Here is a 14,926-nt window from a genome sequence, read left to right as displayed (position 1 = left end):
ATAAAAAATGAGTATCAACACACAGATTTTCTTGGATGCAAACTGTACTGCAGTAGCCATCATATTACCATTAAAATAGACAGGGCTGAATGGGTGATTTGCAGCAAAATGTCACATGGGTACACTGAGGTTTACATTTCATGAATCCCACATTTAAGAAGGTGGGAAGAGACTCCCGGAGCACTGGACAAATCGAGCCTCACAGAAGATAAGGGGGGAGTCACGAAGAGAGGCAAAATACTTCATAAGACTCTGGAAGACAATCGGGAACAATGTAGAGTGAATACAACTTCAGTAATAGTGCCGGAACAGCCATGGCGAATTTCTATATAACTGATATTTTGACATATATATAAGTGACATATTCTGCTTTATAGAGCATGTAGCACTTAAAAGATGCAAATGAGAGAAAAGAACAATACTAGGAGAGAAGATTTGGTGTTCATCATTTTTTCCATATGGCTAATGAATAAATACAGTAAATAAGGACAAAACAATATCTACAATATTTATTCCAATTAATTCCAATTCAATATCAGTTCCGTATCCATCTACAGAAATGCTGTCATTTCTAATTTATTCATGTATCTTTTAAATAAAATCTCTGTTTTTTTCTATTATTTCTATTTTCTTACATTGTATTGCATGGCTTGGTGCAGTTTTAGATTGGCATTCCCTCTTGTTCTTTTTGTTTCATCTTTTGGATTATTACTGGCCTTTTTCATTCTTTTTTCTTCAGGCCAGGATTGCTCATCTTTGTTTTGTTTAAAAATTTAGTCACAAGACTCCTTGTGCTTACAGACACAGGCCTTTTTCTTTTGGTTCATCAGTTTCCTTTTGATCACCAGGACCACTTCATGTATTTGCTTGTATATTTAGTATTCTCCTGATTCAACTTTCTCTTTATTTCTGAAAGTAAAAGTTTTCTGTGTTCTTTTCAGTAAGCTGACCATAGCATTCTTTGTGGAACAGCCATATACATTGACATAATAATATGCCAATCAATTAAAATAAGCAGACAAACAGATGCAGGCATTAAAGAAAATAAGCCATACCAGCCTTACCAACATTCAATATTAACAGTCCTTACATGGTGGGTTTGTACTGTATTTACACTTACTGGGTGTGGGCATGTATCCCACCAATCACCTGTCTCACCTTTTCAAAGGAGATAAAAATATCAGTCTCTTTACGAAATGAGTTAAGGGATATTTCTGTTATTTTCACTAATAACTGTATTTTCCAGGTTTATTTATTTTAGCAGGCTTACTTAAATGTGTACTGCTTGTTCATAGAGCTGAGAAACTACTAAAGTGAAAGAACCTGAAGGTGAAACATCAGTCCAGAATTCAAAGCAAATTTGTTATTAGTATAAATAATTAGTATAAGTACAGAGCAGAATTCAACAGTAGACGATATCACATAGTACGATTTGGATTTGTTCAGAGTTCTGGAGACCATGGCCATCAAGCTGCCTTCCCTTATTGGCCATTCCACAACTGAGTCAGTGCTGGGCCAGCCAATCCGATGGAAGAACCCCTCTACCCAATGATTCCTGCGATCCTCCACTCTTAAACTGAAAAAATGTTTTTGATCAACTTTGTCAATGCTGTTGAGAATTTTAAGTGCCTGGATTAGGTCCCAATGCAGTCTTCTCTGCTCAAGACTAAAATGGTTTAATTCCCTGAGTCTGTAAGAGTAGGACATATCCTTTAATGTACTTTATCCTGGGATGTACTTTATTGCTCTCCTTGGCACACTTTCAACCAGGACCAGCATCCTGACAATGGGACAATCAAAATGGTGGTGCCCATAAACAAAATAAAATGAAATAGCATCACGTTAAAATGAAAATCTCATAATGTACTTAATTCCCAAGGGCTAAATATCAGTAAAATGTACAGATATGATTCATTGCACTCAAAACCACCAAAACAACAGAGAAAAATCCAGAAAAAAATGTATTAAACACATAATAATAATAATAACAAAATGGTGTCTGACTCATAACAAAGTAAGATTTTATCTTTGTCTTGCCTTCTGCGAGTATCGTCACAAAAAATTAATAATAGTACATATTCTAAATAACAATAAAGTTTGATTCCTCCCATAGTATAAACATATGCAGATTAGGTTGTAACGGCCGACCCCTTTACCCAGCCGGCAGCTACACCTCCAAGACCTGTGGCCTGGATAATTTACTGAGAAATAATCTAACTATCAAGCCGTACTTCTAACCAATTAAACTTTTCCCCACAATCGACGGTGTAAATATAAGTACACAAAAGCAGGATGTAAAATTAAAAGGATTAAATGAAACAAGACATGCAAAAAATAGAAAACATATAAATATAAATATCCCTCCACCCCAGCAACAACAAGACACCACCAAATATAAATACAACAAAAAACCCTCCCTTGCCCCTGTAACATATAAACACACAACACGAATAACAAAAATGACTGATAAACTGAATGATTGTGAACTTGAGTCCGGTTATACAAACTGTCCTGAATACGGATGACTGAACTAGCGGTAAATGCGTTGTTTGACTTTCCCGGCGATTGAAGCAACCTCACCGTGATTCCTCGGCGAATGGCAGATGGCGAATCGACCCCGGGAGGTTGAAAGACAGTCCGGCAAAATGAAAAGCAAACGGGTGAAAAGGCGCGATGTGAAAAAACAGCAAGTAAGTTGAAACGTGGTTGAAACAAAATGGTCTCCTTTCTCTCCTCTTCCTTCTCCTCCTGCTGGCTTAAATAGTCCTGTGACGGCAGTAATTGATTAATTGTGAACAGGTGTTTTCCAGGTTTGTGGCTGTGGTCTCCTTCCATCATCCGTCCCCCTTTTCGGGGACGGCATTAACTGATACACATACAAACAGCATACGGGACAATGAAACGAGACGCACTCAGAACTGACATTTACAACACTACGTGGCCCCGCTACAAGGTGGTTTCATAATGTTACATGGTCCATAGTGAGTGTGTATGTGAGTGATGGACTGGCACTCTGTCCATGAATTGTTCCAGCATTTCACCTATGCTTGTAGAGAAGTATTGCCCATTCTGCTAGGCTTTAGTGGCACTGCATGTCTGTTTAGAAATCAGATTTAACAAGGATGCAGGCATCCAGGTGTCCCTTCCTCACTTGCATTCCAAACTAAGTGTCTGAACCCCAACATTTACCAGGACTTAATTTGATAACAAAAGTGTAAACCAGAGTTGCACTGATATCCTTCCAGAGGCCCCCCTGCAGACCTCTTGAGGCAGAAGTCGCGAAATGAATTCAAGCAAGGACAAAGATCTATAATTCAAGGTGCATTATTGTAGTATTTCCCTCTACTTACCCTTTACCTATTTTCTTTAAGGGTAAGTGTACTCATCAAGTTCATTACCAGGTTGGTCTACTGTAGTAATTTAAGATTAATACACAAATGCATAGATATACGCATATACACAGACCCTAACAAAAGTACCATATGAAAGACGTATACGCATGTGCGTTATTCCCTAGCACTTTAACCCACACAAGTACCATATGAATAACACATGCACAGTCTGCTTTCCCTAGTATTACAAGAGACTTACTTATCATAGCCTTGAACAACGTGCAATGTCTTAGATATATCTCAGACCTAAATATTACCTTTAGTCTCCAAGAATATATTCAAACATACAAAGACTCAACATCCCTGGCTATAGGCCATTTATCAATCAGTGAATGTTTTACTTAAACACACTGTTCATTACTGGACAGAGCTCTTCATCCACAGCTCGATAAACCTTGCAGCTAAGATCATATGGCACCTCTGCACTGCTCCAGGTGCTCAAAGAAATTTACCTTATTACTTCAATCACTCGAAATATGAAGACAGAGTATAGAAAGTTAAACGCAGCGTGGTGTTTATTACATAAATAATAATACCAGTAGAGAAAGGTATAAAAGAAAATGTGGATAGTAAAGTCTGGATATACAGTATATAGTCTTTAGAAAAAGCTTACGAAAAAGTAAAGATGTCAAGGATGAATTTGCAGGCAGCTTGTGATCTAGCACTCGTAGTTGTTAATTAGATACTTTTCTGACAATCAGATGGAAACAGCTGCACGTTTCTGGCACCCTCTTCTGACGTCGCTCTGTTCTCTTCTCTCTATCGCTCTTCAGATGAGGCACATTTATTATAAAATTCTACCAGGGGTTTTGAAAGATGTGACTGATACATGCACTTTATTGGCTGGCTGTGAATAAGATGAATGAATTTCCAAACAATAAAGTTTCTAATGTTTTAACACTGTCCTGTCTCAAGGTGTAATTTCCAGTCCTATGGCATCTCGTTCTGGTCACAGATTGTAAAGTAATCGGGTACAGCTTGAATCATAGTATGTCTTTCTTTCCCAGGCTGCAAACCAATTTAATCCTGGTGCTTTTTCCTTCACAGGTGATAAAATCATCAATACAGTTTGAGGCTTCTCCTGAATTCTTGCTCAGTTCAAACACATGGTACTGATATTGGTACTATTCAGGAAAACAGATTGCCTTTGATGTTAACTGTCCATGCTAGTGACCTGTATTTCAGTTCATCTGTTGTTTTGTCTTGAACAAAATATAATGAAAATATAGACCAAAATTTACAGATTTTGTACCCCACGATACAAGGGATGACAACTAAGATGGACAAAAGAACATGCCTATTAGAAGACACTGATTGTGTAACTGGAAATGACTTTAATTCAATTAAGAGAAGGTTCAGCCTTCCTTTAAAACCACATGCACCCCATCTTTCAAAGTAGAAAGAAGAAGAAAAGAGGTGAGAATGGCAAGATAACAGAAGTTCAGGGATTCTCTCAGGGAGGGAGAAATATGCAAAATGATCTTCTGAAACCTGGTTGCTGAAACTTAAGAAATTACGAACTCCTCTTCCTTGGAGAGCTGAATCTGACAAATTCTTCTCATTGTAGACCAGAAGGTGAGACTCAGTCTGTCAGGCTGAAACCAATAGTCTGACAAGCCTGAGAAGCCATGACTTCAAGAAATGAACATCAGCAGCTAAACTCTTCGCCTAGGATGAGTAATGTCTTATCCCTATGAAGTGGCAAAGCACGGCAGAAAGCTAGCTGAGGAAGTAGCAAAATAGCACTGACAAGGATCATAGAGAGAAAGAGTGCATGAATAATCCTCTATTTGAACCTGGACAAATAACAAAGCAACAACTCCACACAACATAGCATGTCATCTTTAAAGAGCTCTGGAATCCGACACCATCGGTAATGTCACCGATGAGCTAGGCAGTGAGGCACAACAAGCAAGGTGAAAGTCCAAAAAGTGCAAAGTGCTTTTATTTAAAAACAACTAAACAAAACAGTGTTCAAGTAAATAGTGCAGTGTCTCAAAGTATGTCATTAAATAATCCATAAAAACAGAGGAGGTTAAATTACATTAGAAAAAAAATCTTTAAAAAACAACGAGGTTAAAACAAAGCCTGGAAGCTGTCTTTTTAAAATCAACCAGGTGCCTTTCTACTGGTGACTCCCCTGCTTCTCCCATCCAGGCTATGCAACAGGGGAGTCACCCTAGCTGCATCTGACCTGCTCTGCCTGCTGGTCTGGAGGCTTCCCGATCCCTGGCTTCGGATCTGCTCTCCCCAGACCGAGACTTGGGTTCCCCAGCGACCAGGACACTCACACTGGGGAATCCACCTCCCAAGCCTCCCGACTCCCACTGAGCCATCCTTCTTCCGGTCACTCCTGCACCTCAACTACATTCTCAGTAGGAGCAACCGCTACCAACTGCCCTAGGTGTCGGCCAAATACCCCGCTAGGGCTCACTGTCCAGCAGCCTGCGAGCCTGCGCTCGCTTGCTCACTCTCTTGCACCGGCTTTCCTCCTGCTTCCTGCCACCTTCCTCTACTTCTGTTAACCTCCGTTCACTTTTTTCTTTTTTTCTCTCCTTCTAGCCGCCTCGCGCTTCTATTTATCACGACGACGTGGATCAAGTGTGACAATCAGCAGCTCCCAGCAACAATTATGGATGCGGACAACTCCTCACCTGTGCACTTAAGCGAGGACTGCCCGCATCACAAACTTCCCCGGGAACCGCTTCCGGACACACTACCATGCCCTCTCTATAAGCCACGAGTACAATTATTTACTTAAAAAGTGGCCTTTTTTTACTTGAGCTGTGGACCCGCTACACCACGCTTGGTATCGTAAAACTATTTATTTGTTACAAGAGAAAATAGAACTCTAAATACCAGTAAACAGCCAGCCTATGTTATATATTTGTTTGTTCAGTCTGTTTGCATCCAGTCTTACATGGTATGATATTTTATGTGTTTATCATACTATAATTTTTGTGTTTATCAATAAATTGTATTATTCTGTTTCTTAAAATGAGTGTACTTCAGATACATTGATATAAGTGTAAAGGCTGCAGACCTGCCTCTTACAATATAGGAAGGTAAGGCAAATTAAGTAGGAGCCTTGCTGAATAATTTGTTTAATTACCAGTATTGCCGAAAGGAAATCTAATAATTAATTAACCAAGTTACAATTTGTTTTTCAAATCTCACATTATTTTTGCGTCCATGGGTGGGCATCTTATTTGATATTAATAAATAGCTCAGGACAGTGAAAGTTTAGAATATGGAGGCATGGATGGATAAATAAAATAATTAACACTAGGATTCCTGAAACCTACGAAAAAACTCATAATCCTGGCCAACCTTAAATCCCTTCGCACCTCTCCATTCAGCATCTTTTGTTTTGTAAATGTGTTGATAAGCACAAGCAGCAAGCAGCCTGCTATCCCATCCCCCCACCTCTGCAGGAAGGGCAAAAAGCTCTCCCAGCTCAATCCTTGATTATCTGGGAGTGAAGTACCTGGAGCTGTATTGGGTAAATAATATATCGTTTTTTTGAACACATGCATTTCATGTGTGTTCCGTGTCTACAAAGATCTATGTAAGTGTAGGATGACAGGAAATGCAATAAATATTGAACACATACCTAAAAGGCAAACTTTTTTCATGTTTTAATACTAACAACAAAAATATGACATGACGTGTATAATGTGTGAAGACTGAAGTCTGCTGTTTGTGCTTACTGACACATTTACAAAACAAAAGATGTTGAATGGAGTGGTGTGAATAAATTTAAGGTGGGCCAGGGTTACAAGTTTTTTGTAGGCTTCAGGAATTCTAGTGTTAAAAGCATCCAAATGTTTCATTATTTGTCATCTAGCTCCAATGCTGATTTTTGTTGATATCCATCAGAATCTCAGCCATACTTAACACTGAGCAATCACAGCCTTTTGCTTATAAGCCTTTGAGACACTAAACCAGATATTTGTGGCCAGCTCTTGTTACAAAAATATTCTGACCTCCAACAGGTTTTTGCTGGTGTAAGGAAATCAGAGTAGCAAAAGACACCCACATAAATACATCCATAGAAAGTTTGTTTTCCAACTGCTTGCCTGCCTACAAAACTTCAGCAATGAGTACATGAAAAATTGAGATACTTGATAAATTAATAATCAGACCTAGGATGAAGGATATTAGTTTAGTTATAAAATAATGAGCTGGCATGAATCTCAAGTAAAGAATAAATTGTCAGTTTTCAGTATTGCAGGGAGAACTTAAGAGTGGGATTTTGTACTCAGTGTACAATTTGAAAATTCAAGAGAATGCATTTCACTTGCTTATGTGTCACATTTCACAGCATGTCAGTTGCGTTCTGGTGTTTAAGGCTGAAAAAGTACATTATTTTTAGATTTACAGACTTCAGTATTAATTATTATGCTTTTTAAAACATGGACATATTTATAATCCAATAATAAATTATTTTTAACAACTAGTTATGTTATCATAGGAAAACAATAAGTAGAAAAAATGTTCTGATGTAAATAGTAAGTAGCTACAGCTAGAGCATTATGCAGTAGGTGATGACTTAAGTGTTTTTCAATGCCTGTGCAATCAGATGGCTATCGAGCATGAGTAAAGCCGACATAAAAAAATAAATAAAAAAGATTTTAAAAAGTCAGAATTGCTTTTGCAACAATAACCTGCACTATTAATGCAATTTCAGAAGCAAAATATCAGTTAGTTTCTTATCTATCCAATGCATCATTTTTGAACCTGGTTATTTTCTACTAAGTGTCACAGGAAAGCTGGAGCCTTTCTCAGCAGAACAATGAAAAAATGAAGGAAGCAATTCATAATGGGAGGCCAGTTCCAGTCCCTCTGCCTCATATACTCTGGGCATCTTCCGCTTCATAGAGGGAAGGGGAGAGACACAAACAAAAGATTATGGACAAAATATTTTAAAACTGCTTATTACAATTAGTGCACAAAATACCAAGTCCATGAGTCCATCAGACAAACCTTAGTAAGAAATGATGCACTCAAAACATTAAAAAATAAAAAATGAACTCAATCTGATCACTTCCACAACCCTTTAAATTGTTTCCAGGATCATGAGTTTAAACAAAAATGAAGTTTGCAAGTTTCTGTAATATATGGTGCATTTACATGTTTATGTGTGCTTGCCTAACGCGAAAAAAAGATCCACTGTTCAGGCTACCTCAGCGAACTCCATTCAGCAGCCAATCACCAGCTTAAACACCACCATTCCCAATCAACAGGCCCAGCCATTGCCACTTCTGTGATGCCACATGCTTCAGTCACCAACTCTTTTCAATAATACGTTACAATGACTTGTATACGTGCGCATTCTAAACATGCAAAGAGATCCACAGTTCAGGCTATTTCAGTGAACTCCATTCAAATAAATATCTTGAATTTAATCTGGGACCTTCAACTCTATCTTACAGCTCTATCCATATCCCTGCCAGTAACTAACCAGGCACTTCTTTTGTTACATTTCTGGAACCACACCAGGACAACAGCACCTCTGCTCTAATAGGTACAAGCCTCCTGGACTTGCATAACTGCCCTTGTATGCCTTGTGTGCCTCTGTTGAGCCCTCCAGCTATTTCCTACTGTTGTTTTCACTGCAATATCTTATTTTAATGAGATAAGTTCAGAGAAACTATTTAAAAGAGAAAGGTTAAGCTATAAATAATCTCTCACATAGGCTAAACCTAAGCTCCATGATGTGGCCTGTCACAAGGGCACACTCACGTACTGTCTCATACAACCTGGCCAATTTACAGTTCCTACTTACTGTTTACTCAATGTCTTGAAACTCCAGGGGCCTCATGCATAACGCCGTGCGTAGAATTCGCACTATAACATGACGTAAGCACAATAGCCCACCGTCTGAGTGTCATATGAAAGCTTATTAGGGTACAGTGAAAAAAAAGGCACACAGTGTTAAAAAGCACGAAATGTCAACTTTAATCTCGAAATTTCCACTTTAATCACGTAGTTTATTTTGTCATTAAAGTAGAACATCATAAACTTCATCTTAAAATTGTTTAATTTACTAGTTTCTCAAATCCCATCGTAACTAAAGTAGCACGTTAAATGCTTTGTTTTGTATTTGATCTTATATGTGCTCTATGTGCCTGAATCACTACGTTCTCTTCCTCCGACAGGACACAGAATCCATTACGTTTGTAATATTACAGCTCTCTGAGTAATTAAAATACTGAGAAGTATACGTGATATAATTTTCATGATGATGTAAAGTCAAGGAGCTGATCATAGATTTCAGGAAGTAGATGGCAAAGCAAGCTTCCATTTATATTGTAGGGGATGAGCATCATTGATGAACTGAAAAGTACAGAATACATTTCAGATCTGGTTAGAAAGGCTTAATAGTACATCTGCTTTCTCAGATGTTTAATGAAAGCTCAGATTTCTCAAAGTATTTTCATTAATTTCTACAGATACACAGTCCTATCAATCCACACTGGGTGCATCACATCCTGGTACGGAACTTGCTCGACTCAAGATCATAAAACTTTGCAAAGGGTGGTGAAGGTTGCACAAAATACTACTGGAATCAAACTATCATCTGTTTAGGACATACACAACACCTGCTACCTTTGGCAGGTAAACAGGATAAATTAAAGACTTCAGCCATCCTGTATAGTTGTTTTTATCACTGCTTCTATGTGGCAAATGGTGCAGGGCTATTGGTACATACAAGGACAGTTTCTATCTAATAATGTAACCTAAAAAACACTGTATTTATGTATGCATATATATCTTCAGTCACATGAGCTAGTGCAGTGTTTTACAGGTTTTGGGAAAACTAGATTACAGGAAAGTAAGAGTGTAATACCATTGCTAACACATATTCTACTTGTTTCCCTAGAGTGGAGGAGGAACTTATGCTGGGCATAATTTTTGATGTGATGTTAGAAGCTCCACCCATCCCAGTATTCCACACGTATAAACCGGAAGTCTGATTGGAACCAGCTTGAGATCAGCACAGAGCTTCTCCAGTCTCTTTATTATTTTTAAAATGATAGTTATTCTTTGATGATACATGCTTTTCTTTACCCCATTCCCTCAGGTAGTTATATGATTTAGATGTTATGGGAACCCTATTTTATATACAGTACTTAGCAAAGCTATATGTGATGCTGTAGTGTATCTTTTTTTGAATAAATACAACAATCCAGATCTTCAGTTCTCTCCGGATCGGTTTGCAGCTGAGTGTGAAGCGGCTGGGATAGGAATCAGCACCTCCAAATCCGAGACCATGATCCTCAGCCGGAAAAGGGTGGAGTGCCCTCTCAGGGTTGGTAGCGAGATCCTGCCCCAAGTGGAGGAGTTCAAGTATCTCGGGACCTTGTTCACGAGTGAGGGAAGAATGGAGCGTGAGATCGACAGGCAGATCGTTGCGGCATCCGCAGTAGTGCGGGCTCTGCATCGGTCTGTTGTGGTGAAAAAGGAGCTGAGCTGCAAGACGAAGCTCTCAATTTACCAGTCGATCTATGTTCCTACCCTCACCTATGGTCATGAGCTATGGGTAGTGACCGAAAGAACGAGATCGAGAATACAAGTGGCTGAAATGAGTTTCCTCCGTAGGGTGTCTGGGCTTTCCCTTAAAGATAGGGTGAGAAGCTCAGTCATCCGGGAGGGGCTCAGAGTAGAGCCGCTGCTCCTCCGCATCGAGAGGAGTCAGATGAGGTGGATCGGGCATCTGATCAGGATGCCTCCTGGACACCTCCCTGGTGAGGTGTTCCGGGCAGGTGGAACATTGAGGAGACCCCGGGGAAGACCCAGGACACGCTGGAGGGATTATGTCTCTCGGCTGGCCTGGGAACACCTTGGGATTCCCCCAGAAGAGCTAGAAGAAGTGGCCGGGGAGTGGGAAATCTGGGCATCTCTGCTCAAGCTGCTGCCCCCCGCGACCCGAGTGGAAGAGAATGGATGGATGGATGAACAACAATCCAGAGACACGTGATACAGGAAATTGAGTGCCGCTGCTGCCTACAGGTCAAAGCATACACTGTTATACAGTAAACTTTCTATTTGTAAGTAGGGAAAGTTCACAATAAAATAGCAATAGATAGTACAGTACAGTACTGACAGTGTAATCACTTTGTATGCAAGACACATGAGATACATTTGCTGCATGTGGGAAGCTGTTTCGCTATATCCAGTTATGTTCAGTACGTCTTGTTCTCAAATCTGGACTGGACTAAACTCTATTATAACCTTATGGGTTAATGAATACGTATGAAGTTGGACATTGCCCAAATGGATGCTACTTGGCACAAAGCTGTATATATATGCATGTTGCATGCCATATATATTTGTGTGTGTGTGTAGTGATAAGGAAACAATTTATGCTTAGTATTCCAAATTACATTGTATTTATGTAGTAATTAGTCATTAATTACCTGCCTAATTTCACTTTATTTGACTGTACTTTACTGTGTACCCCAGGTGGTTTTATGGATAATTGTGCAATGAGATGATAAGACCTATGATTACATAATGGGTATATTATGATTATGTTTAGTAATCTTATTATTAATATTATTATAGTACAATAGCAATCAATGTTATTAATTGATTGTACAGGTATTTGGTGTTAGTAAATTATAATAAAGAAAAATGCAAAAGGTTACCTATAATGATTCTATCATGGGACAATGCTGAAAGTATGATAGGGGTCTGATTGGATACCGGAAATATCTATCAATCTAACTATCTACACTTTGGCCAGTCCACCAGCAACAAAAATATAACACACTATTCTAAAGACTGTATATTCAGCTTAGCTGAGCAGCTTCTTTGAAATTCAGTTGTTTTCATTTAAAATTAAATGCTTTCCAAAATAGCCCTTCTTTCCATCAGTGAATAAAATATAATAAAAATACTACCTTAGCTTGTTTTAATGATTTAGCTATACTCTGATGAACAAAGCCAATGGAGAACCAGAAGAGTGACGTTTTATTACTAGCCTATTTGCAATGAATGTAAAGAGCTTTTTTTATTTTGTGAAGTAGTTAGTCCATTGTTACAAACAGATTATCCAATTAGGTGAGCATATACATTCAAAAAGGTCAATATTAATTTACACTGACTTACACGCAGTACGTACAATAAGAGCATGTTTTCCATGTGATTTTCTCCTTTCTTACTTTACCTGTTTAACCTCTTGTTGTTTTTTAGAAATATGTACAAGTATGTTTCCACCTCATTTTGCAGTTACAGATGTGGACAAATTTGTCTATACCCTTACAGTTAATTGAAAAAGTGTTGTATGCCTCCTGAAAAGTGATTAAATGAAAAGCAATTGTCCCATGTATACCTGTATAAGTTTGATATATCATCAAGTAAAGCAAAGCAAGTGTGAAAAGAGACAAAGTAGTACTTGTTCTTCAAAGAAATTCTAAAATGGCATGGATACATTTGTTGGTACCCCTAAAAAAGATTATAAATAATCGGATTAGAGTGATTTTTCAAACTAGCTTTCTTTAACAAGTATCACACGTCTCCAGTCGTGTAATCAGTCATTCAGCCTATTTAAATGGAGAAAAGTGGTCACTCTGTTTGGTATCATTGTGTCCCACACTGAATATAGACCAGAGAAAGCAAAGAAAAGAGTTGTCTGAAGAGATTAGAAGGAAACTGATAGGCAAGCCTGTTAAAGGCAAAGGCAATATAAGACCATCGCCAAGCAGCTTCATGGTCCTCTGACAACAGCTGCAAATATTAGTGAGAAGTGTAAGGTCCATGGGACTGAAGCCAACCTTCCTGGATACAGCCGCAAGAGGAAAATCGACCCCAGAATGGGCAGATGGACATTGAGAATGGTAGAGAAAAAGCCAAAGACAACTTTAAAAGAGATACAAGTTGAACTCCATCATCAAGGACCATCAGTGTCTGATCGTATCACCTGTCACTTTAATAGTATCTCTGTACATACTTTAGGTTATTATGCTCTATTTGCTAACAAAATAGTTACATTTTTATATAAAAAATAGATGCATAGATTTACAGGGTCATTATTGCTATGTGACATTCCAACAAATAAGAGAATTATACTTACAGTTGTGCTTGAAAGTTTGTGAACCCTTTAGAATTTTCTATATTTCTGCATAAATATGACCTAAAACATCATCAGATTTTCACTCAAGTCCTAAAAGTAGATAAAGAGAAACCAGTTAAACAAATGAGTCAAAAATATTATACTTGGTCATTTATTTATTAAGGAAAATGATCGAATATTACATATTTGTGAGTGGCAAAAGTATGTGAACCTCTAGGATTAGCAGTTAGTTTGAAGGTGAAATTAGAGTCAGGTGTTTTCAATCAATGGGATGACAATCAGGTGTGAGTGGGCACCCTGTGTTATTTAACCCTTTAACCGCCAACTCCCTAAATATTCCCCACGCCAGGCGAAATCTGAACAATTTTCGTTTTTTTACTTTTTTACATTTTTTTTTACATTTTTTACATTTATTCAAGCAGTATTGACCACTAAATGTTGTGCAAGTTCTAGAAATGGGCAAACACATAATAAAACACAAAATGTACCTTTTCTCAGGCTTCTGGATTTATTGTCTACAACAAAACGGAACAGTCAAAAGTAATTCAAAAGTCAAAAGTAGTTCAGTCAATCATAGTTTCATTCCCAGTATTTGAATTTGCTGTGCCACAGGCCAAAGCAGGGAACTGCACAAAGTCCTGGATTGCTGGGACACTTTGAGCAGAAGGTCTTGACGTCTCTACGCTGACCCTTCTTTGAACAGACACGACAGCGTGCCTGTGGCTTGGTCCAAGTTGGTGTTGGTTCAAGTTTGTCTGGAAAGTGACGTTCTGTGAGCCTCACCACTGCCTCTACTCTATCTGCATGTTGTTCCTCACCAGAGAAAATGAAGGCTGCAATGACGTCATGTTCAAACTGCAGAAATGTTTTTGTGCCTCCATTTTTCTGGTACAAAATGTGAGCATTTAACATTGTATAACTGATAACTTTTTGTACCACTTCATAGTTTTTCTTGCAGCCGAATAGGGTTCCAATATTTGGTCCTGCTTGTCAACAGCACCCATGTTGCTGTTATACTCAATGATGCATTGAGGCTTGTAACGGACATCAGTAGGTGATGGGCGTCCTCTTCTGCGGGGAGCCTCCTGCACAGACTCATTGTGCTGAGTTGTTAGCATGTGAACATCTTTTTTGTCTCGAAATTTCAGGCACAGCAATGGGCCACTGCGGTATGCAATGTGCTGACCCGGTGCTGGCGCTGAATTGCGAACTTCTGGAGGGACCCTGTTACAACGAATTGTGCCACATGCTGTAGTTTTACGGTGATGAAGGTAATGGAACAGCCTACAACTGGAGTACCAGTTATCCATCCAAATGGTGTACCCATTGTCCAATAGTGTTAGGGCAAGGTACACAACAATTTTTTCTGAAAGTCCAAAGTCCTTACATTCATCTGGCAACACTGCTGAAATACTAGTCATAGGATCCTCTTTGCCAGTGTATATACGAAATC

Source organism: Erpetoichthys calabaricus, chromosome 5 (assembly GCF_900747795.2).
Source record: "Erpetoichthys calabaricus chromosome 5, fErpCal1.3, whole genome shotgun sequence".
Classification (NCBI taxonomy): Eukaryota; Metazoa; Chordata; class Cladistia; order Polypteriformes; family Polypteridae; genus Erpetoichthys; species Erpetoichthys calabaricus.
The sequence above is the reverse complement of the archived record's forward strand: the minus strand, read 5'-3'. Positions refer to the sequence as shown.